Below are 8087 nucleotides of genomic sequence, written 5' to 3' on the forward strand. Positions count from 1 at the left end.
GGTTGCAGTAAGTCAAGATTGCACCATTGCATCAAGCCTGGGTGACAAGAGTAAAACTCCTCTCCAAAAAACAAACAAACAAACAAACAAAAATACATATGGTTCTGGCAAGAGAGGGAGAGGGAGAGGGAGACAGAGGGAAGATCCTGGGTGGGAATGGCTAGATGCCTAACTTTATCCCTTTGGTCGTTAGAACTTTAATGGCTTCCTCATGTCTGGAGTGGCAGGGTGAGCATATCCATAGTGCTGGTTTTGGAGTGCAGGGATCAGTCTGGATTCAATCCCAGATCTTCAGCTTCCTATCTTTGTCACCTTGGGCAGGTACCTTGACTCTGTGATTCCCCATTTGTACCACTTTTCAAATGGAGAAAATCCAACTGCCTCAGAGGATTGGTGCAAGGAGAATCTGCACAGTGCCCTGGGTCCAGCGCCTCCCTAAGTCTGGTCTCTGGAAATGCTTCCTTTAGTGACTATCCTTGGGCCAGAAGTGAGGTCACCCGAATTTCCACCCTGGTGAACTGGCTATCCACCTGGTTATAGTAGATCACCTTATTTCTTCCAGGGGTACATGGAGGGAGGATTGTGCTCTTAGGAAGCCCTCTTCAGCCTTCAGGGCTCCAGGCCATGCTTCCTTCCTTCCCTGCCTGGCTGTGTCTCTGACCTGTGAGTCTTTTCCCTACACCTGCCTGTATACCTGCTCATCTCCCGTGTAACTTCCCTCCTGCCCTCAGCCCACACTCCTGCTTCTGAGGTTCACACCATCCCACTGCCTCTTCAGCGTCAACTCACCTCTTAAAGTTTTCTCACTCTCTTTTGATTTCTTTCTTTGGTTGACCTATATATATCAGGCAGGCTTTATAGGACTGGAAAATCTAATTTTCCCCACTGAAAAGCATCATATGGGCAGCTGGGACCACCCAGCACAGTTTTCACTGGACAGGACTGACTAGAACTGGGCTCCCTTCCTGCCGCCTCCCCCTCCCAAGTGCCGGAGGTCCCCGTAGGCCTTGGCTCTCCCTGTTCCTGGCAGCCATCATCAGCTGCCATCTGTCACCTCCCTTCTTATAGGATATAGCAATTTGGCAATCTTCTTCCTTGGATTCCCTATTAAAATCTGGTAAAACTTTTTTTTTACTTTGGCTTCTGTCTCTGCGTTTTAAGATCTAATCTTGCAGTACCTTACCCTATACATTGCATGTTTTGACATTTTCCCTTACCTGTTACACAATCAAAAGTCCCTTCCCTTCTCTTGACTATGCCTCCTGTCTTTCACCAGCCATCTTTCCTTTTCTTGTCTTTTTCCCTTGTTTAGATTTATAGTAATTATCTGTATTTGTGCACTTCATTTTTTAAAGTTGCAACTTTTCAGCTACATCAAAGACAGGTGGGCAGGAGTTTGTCAAGCCAACAAAGGGAACGGGCATTCCAGTCCCAGACAAAGGGATCCCAGTCAGGATTGGGGGTGCATCCCTGCTATTAATTATGTATGATTTCATCCTGGACAAGTGATTTGAATTTGGAATTTTCACTTCCTATAAAATCTTTTTTATGTTATCTTGGGAAGAATAAATAAGATAATATAACAATACAAGTCAGTAAGCTCAAATATGAATTTGAATGCAGACTATGATAATTATCACAAAGGAAATTGAAGATAGGTGTTAGGTGCTACAGCAAAGGCTGGGGAGACCCTGAGGAATTCACTTCTAAACACCAAAGTCCAGTTACAACAGAAAACCTCCTTGCCCGAGTCTTGATTCTGGCTGCTGGACTCAACTGATGAGTGAGGAATGCTGGTCAAAGAGCTCATGCCCAGCAGCTGAGATGTGGGATTCAGCCAGTGATTGCCCAGCTTTCTCACCCTGAGGCACTTCCTTATTCTACTCATGAGTTTTCCAGGGGGTCTGAGCTGAGCTGCACACCACAGTGGCTGGTTTGATCGTAACCTTTTCTTGGCCTCCTTCCTTTCCCTCTCTCATTTCCCCACTCCCCTGCTGGTGTTTCCTGGGATCACCTCACAAATAAATCATAATCAAATCCTTGCCTCCATGACTGCTGAGTCAGGGCTCTGGGTCTCCCTAAAGACATTCATTTCTGAAAAGAAAATAATCCCATGACAACCAGACTGTGAAGTGGGCAAAAGGTACTTGGCTGCTACCGTTTCTCTAAAGAGTGTGAACCTGTGAATGTTACCTTGTATGGTGGGGTCCCCAACCCCTGGGTCATAGACCAGTGATGATCCATGACCTGTTAGGAACTGGGCTACACAGCGGGAGGTAAGCGGCAGGCAGGTGAACATGCATTTCCATCTGAGCTCCACCTCCTGTCAGATCAGTGACAGTATCAGATTCTCATAGCAGCCAGAGCCCTATTGTGAACTGCACATGCCAGGGATCTAGGTTGCATGCTCTTTATGAGACTCTAACGTCTGATGATCTGAGGTGGAACAGTCCCCATCTTCCGGGGAGACTTTTTGAAAGACAATTTTTTGCATTGTCTTCCATGAAACCAGTCCCTGGTGCCAAAAGGGTTGGGGGCCACTGGTATATGGGACAGAGGGACTTTATAAATGTGGTTAATTTAAGGATTTTGAGATGAGGAGATTATCTTGGATTATTCAGGTGGACTCTAAATGCAATCACCTAGATCTTTATCAGAGGAAAGCAGAAGAGAAGGCAATGTATCTATGGAGGCAAAGACTTGGTGGTGGGGCCACAAGCCAAATAATGCAGGCAGCCCCCAGAAGCAGGAAGAGGCAGGGATAGAATTCTCCTGTAGCCTCTGGAGGGAGTGCAGCCCTATCAACACCTGCATTTCAGCCAAATAGGACTGATTTCAGACTTCCGAGCTCTGTAAATGTGAGAAAATCAATTTCTGTTGTTTATAGCCACCAAATTTTTGGGAATTTGTGACAATAGCCACAGGAAACTAATGCAAAGGGTAAGGGAGGACAGAAAGGGAAAGGAGAGTGGGCTGCAGCCTGGCCTAGATGGAACCTATTTCCTATCTCTGAGCCATCTCAAAGCCAAGCCTCATCCCATAGCTGCCATGGTTGTCTGTGGAAGCCCTTGTGGGATATCAAGGACTTAGGAAACTGCAGCCTACTCCATCGGGGTTCCCAACTCCTATTCTTTGCTGTGATCTATCTCTTTTCGTGTGCACACACTCAGAGCCTTCCTTTCCCTTCCTTCACCTCCAAGAACTTCATTCTTGCTTAACCTAACTACTCACTTGCCCATGCAATAATAAAGGAGTCAGCAATTTTGGGTTTTCTTATGAGGTGAGCCCTCATAGCCTTTGCATCAATACTCATTTGATTAGTGATACCATGCGTGGTCAATTACTTGCAAATCGGCTACCAATCCCGACCTTGCATTCATGCCCCTCTGCAATGTGACCTTTCTGCTCTTCCAGTGAAGAGGTTGAGTTTTCTCCTCTCCCTTTAAATTGAGGCTGGCCTTATGACCAACAGAAGGTGGCAGCTCTGATCTAAGGCTCCAGTGGTCTCACAAGCTTCTGCTAGCTCTCATGGAACCCTGCCTGCTGCCATGTGAACAAATCTAGGTAGCCTGCAGAAGGTTAGACATGCCTGAAGCAGAGACAAGCTCTCTGAGGCGAAGTCAGCCAAGACCAGTCAACCCTCAGCTGACTGCAGGGTGATGAATGAACCTCGGTAAAGTTAGCCAAGACCAGTGCAGATCAGTGGAACCACCAGGTCAGCCCACAGACTCATGAACTAAATAAAATGTTGCTGTTTTAAGCCATTCAAATATGGGATGTTTTATTATGCAGCAACAGATAATTGATACATCATGTCTTAGGGTTTCTTGTTATTCTAAGCATGCCACAATACCAAGGACTCTCATAGCCCCAGGTCTGTGTATTTTTTTTTTTTTTCTGAAAGCCCCCAGAGCAATTCCTAGTTATGTACTTACAGCATCAGAAAAGGAGATGATTATACATAAAGGGTCAATAGAGGCTACTTTTCCTTTTGGAATAAACTAAAACAGAGAATTATAAAGCACTCTGAGCAACTGAGGAATAATAGAAACATTAAAACCTACCAGACTTGCTATAAATTTGCTTTCCATCACTCTGAAGTGTTTTAAGTAGCAAAATTTGGAAATTAAGTGAATTGTAGAGCCAAACAATTTTAATGGATCTGATGGAAATTTTACTTTCTGGTCCAATTAGAAACAGGTAATTAATATTTGTATTTGGGAATAGTTGCACATAACCAGAATGTATATGGTTCAGTGTAAATAGAATTCAGCTTTTGGAAGTCTTCGTCATTTCTAAGACCATTGAACTAAGCGAGTGCTTCAACTGCTTGTCTCTTTCCCTTATGATGAGGGATGGGGACAGCAAGACTTAAATGACCTCCAGGACAATGTGAGCACCAGAGAGAGAGGAAGTGTTTATCAAAGCAGGCCTTCCTCCAACAAAGACCATGTCATCTTCCCTCCTATAAGGGAATAAATCAATCTAGTTTTTATGGCAAGAAATTAAATTTTCTCCATGCAAATCAGTTGCCTCGCATTCAATTTCATTGCCACAATGGGGTAAAGAGAATGTATATCCAACTTCTCTGCTTTATCAAGTTACATCACAGCTTTTAAATCTACAACAGAATTAATGTTTTGTCTCGTTGTTTCTTCCTTGTTCATGGGCATATCAAAAGCTCTCTCAAAGGAATGGAAACATCTTCCTCCATTGTACTTAATCAAGTACATATTTCAGTTAGAGGTTAATTCTTGCATAAACCTTATGATTTTTTTTTTCTGATGTGATCTAATCCAGAGATATTCTCATTCCTGAACAAATGAATGCCTTTGGTAATTCCAATAATTATGATCCTCTCAAAGCTGTAGAAAAAAAAATCAGATGGGATCAGACATTTTGAAAATTTATAGGCAAAAGCTGGAATAGCTCTTGTCAGATGAGCAACACACAACTTCTATTTCTCAGATTCTCTGATTACCTTTTGCTAATCCTTTGTAGTTCCAAAATATTCAGAAAGAAAGGAAAAATGTTAAAAACTGTTTTTTAAAAACTACTTGTCTACATTAGCTTTGAGTTTTTATTTGCAGTAAATGCTCATGATAATTACAGAATCACTAATGCTCAGCACTGGAAGAGATCTCAAAGATTTTATAAACCAAGCACCTAATATTTAAATTCCTTCCGCTACATCTAACTAAATGATCATTCATTTTCTTTTTGCTTACATGCCCACAAAAATGGTAGTACACCACCTGATATGAAGCTCATTATTTCTTTGGCTATTTCTGACCATCCCTAACCTTCTCTACATTGATGTGAAATAGATTTCCTAGAAACTGTTGACCATCAGTTATTGTCCCCAGAACTGACAAAGGTCAGAACTGAAAATGACTTTCTAGACGTCATCTTCTGATGTTTTCCAAATAGCAGAACCATTAGTGGAATATAAAAATCCATTTATTAGGGTACAACCAACATTTTACCAAAATGAGATAAAAAAGAGTATTGGAGTGCATAACCTGTCGAAAGGAAGCATTTTGTTTTGCAAAATTTTGTTTCATATATATAGGAAACAAAATGTGTGTGTGTGTGTGTGTGTGTGTGTGTGCATTTGGTTTCAAGGCAAACTTTATTTTTTGCTATGAGTAATTTTAGAAACTTAGAAAACACTGACGTTGTTTACCTCCTCGTTTTGCAGATGAGATAAATTAGACCCTGAAAAGTAAAATGACTTGCTTAAGATCCCCCAGCTGGCCAAAAGAAGAGTCCAGCTGGAATCTTCCTGACCTACATCTAGTGCTCTTTGAGGTACAACATCAGCCTTCCTGAAAAAGCTTAACTCTTCTTCTGTATTCAGACGGCAAATAGTACTCTTGCATTTCCACTGAGTTTTCTCTTCTTCTTGAGTAATATTCCTATTTTTTAAGATAATGCCTCAGATAAGATGCTTTCAAAGCTCTTAAGCATCCTCATTTACCCTGTTCTCTCTATGCTTGAAGTTGTTTGTACACATTTATAAATGTATTCAGAGCTCATTTTTGTTCAATGTATTGGTGGGGTCATCATGTCTGTTATTTCTGACTTTCTGCCTCTGTAAAGATAATCTAAGTTTGCATTACTGTTTTGGAAAGCCATAATATATTATCGAGTCTAGTTGAATTTATTTTCAGTTCAACCACCTAATTTTTTTACCTGTGCTGGGAAAGAAGGAAGGAAGAGAGTCAGGACCACAAGGAAGGAGGAAAAGCACCTGGCACGTGTGAAGGACCCAACCATAGCCCAGGCACTTTGACAAGTGTTAACTGCCTGCTCAGCATAATTTAGTGAACTATTTATTAACATCATTGTATAGATGATAAACTGGAGTTCAGGATTGTCAAGAAACTTGTCAAGATCAACTTCAATGGCAGAACCAGAGATTGAGAAGGTATTGACCGTGAGTTTCCTCCACTGAGAGTGTAAAAGGCTGGTGTACAGGAACAAACACGCTACCTTAATTTTCTCACTATGCAAAGGTGGATGGGTGGACACTCCTGCACCTACATTCTGGTTAACTTTGGTAGAGCTCTAAGTCCACAGCCAGTGACCTTCCTGATAACTCCCTGTGAGTGCTCTGCTTTCTTAGGACTGCTTTTCTTCCACTCCCATGTTCTTACAACACCTTTCCTGGGCCTTCCAGAAAAAGAAATCAGACTCTTCACTGGTTTCTACAAGGAATCCACTCACATGGTGTATTTTACCACTGTGGGGACATTAATGAATATTTCTGGTTAACAATGAGGAGGGTATACATGGTCTCCATTTCACTGACTTTATTGCATCTTCCTCTGCTTCTAGCACAATTAAAATAAATTATTCCTCTTTGCCACACAGAGAGGTTCTACCTACAATCAGTCCATTGGTGGCAGTGCGAAGCTCAACTTCTCTCTCATGGAATTTTTTCCAAGCAAATACAGTGAGCCCCCCCCATATTTGTGAGTTCCTTATCTGTGGACTCAACTAACTGAATATTGAAAATATTTCTAAACAAAGGAGATGACTGCCTCTGTACTGAACATGTACAGACATTTTTTCTTATAATTATTCCCTAAACAATACAGTATAACAACTATCTACATAGCATTTACATTGTGGTAGGCATTATAACTAATCTAGACATGATTTAAAGCATGTGGGAGGATGTACATAGGTTACATCCAAATACTACTCCATTTTCTGTCAGGGAACTTAGCATCTGTTCCTTATGCCTGAATCTGAAAATATTGGTATCCTCCAGGGATGGGTGGTGGTCCAGGAACCATTCCCCCACGGATACTGAGGGACAACTCTACAGCATCCTTCTTTCAAAGGTTTCTAGTAAATACAATTTTCTCCCTCCCATTATACTATTGTTACATTTCACACTATTGTACAATATTATTTATTTACTTTTTTTTTATTTTTGAGATGGAGTCTCGCTCTGTTGTCCAGGCTGGAGTGCAATGGTACAGGCTCTGCTCACTGCAACCTCCTCCTCTTGGGTTCAAGCCATTCTGCCACAGCCTCTCAAGTAGCTGGGACTACAGACATGTACCACCACCGCTGGCTAATTTTTGCAATTTTAGTAGAGATGGGGTTTCACTATGTTGACCAGGCTGCTCTCAAACTCCTGACCTCAGGTGATCCACCCACCTTGGCCTCCCAAAGTGCTCGGATTACAGGTATGAACCACCGTGCCTGGCCTGTTGTACATTATTCAAAAGGAGACCTTTTTTTCCCCTCAGTTTCGGCTGAATCTACAAAAGCTGTGAGTAATAAAGGAGGCACCAAAGGCCCAAACATCGTAGACAAAAGGATTAGAGTGCACATGCAGAATACTGACTACATCAGAAGGTTATAAACGTGTGGCCAGAATTAGCCTCTCACCCAGCATAAGTTTCTGGGAGAGCCAAGGAGGGACTGTTCTTAGTTTTCTTGCATTTCCCTCCTGCCCCCAAGGGGAGAGGAGCATTTGTCTCTCTCATTTCCAACTATGTGAGAAGAGCGTTAAGGTGACAGTTTAGAGAGTTGTCTTGTGCCCCACGGAGTTTGGGAAGCATAGGGAC

This window comes from Cebus imitator, unplaced genomic scaffold (assembly GCF_001604975.1).
Source record: "Cebus imitator isolate Cc_AM_T3 unplaced genomic scaffold, Cebus_imitator-1.0 Scaffold394, whole genome shotgun sequence".
NCBI classification, from domain to species: domain Eukaryota; kingdom Metazoa; phylum Chordata; class Mammalia; order Primates; family Cebidae; genus Cebus; species Cebus imitator.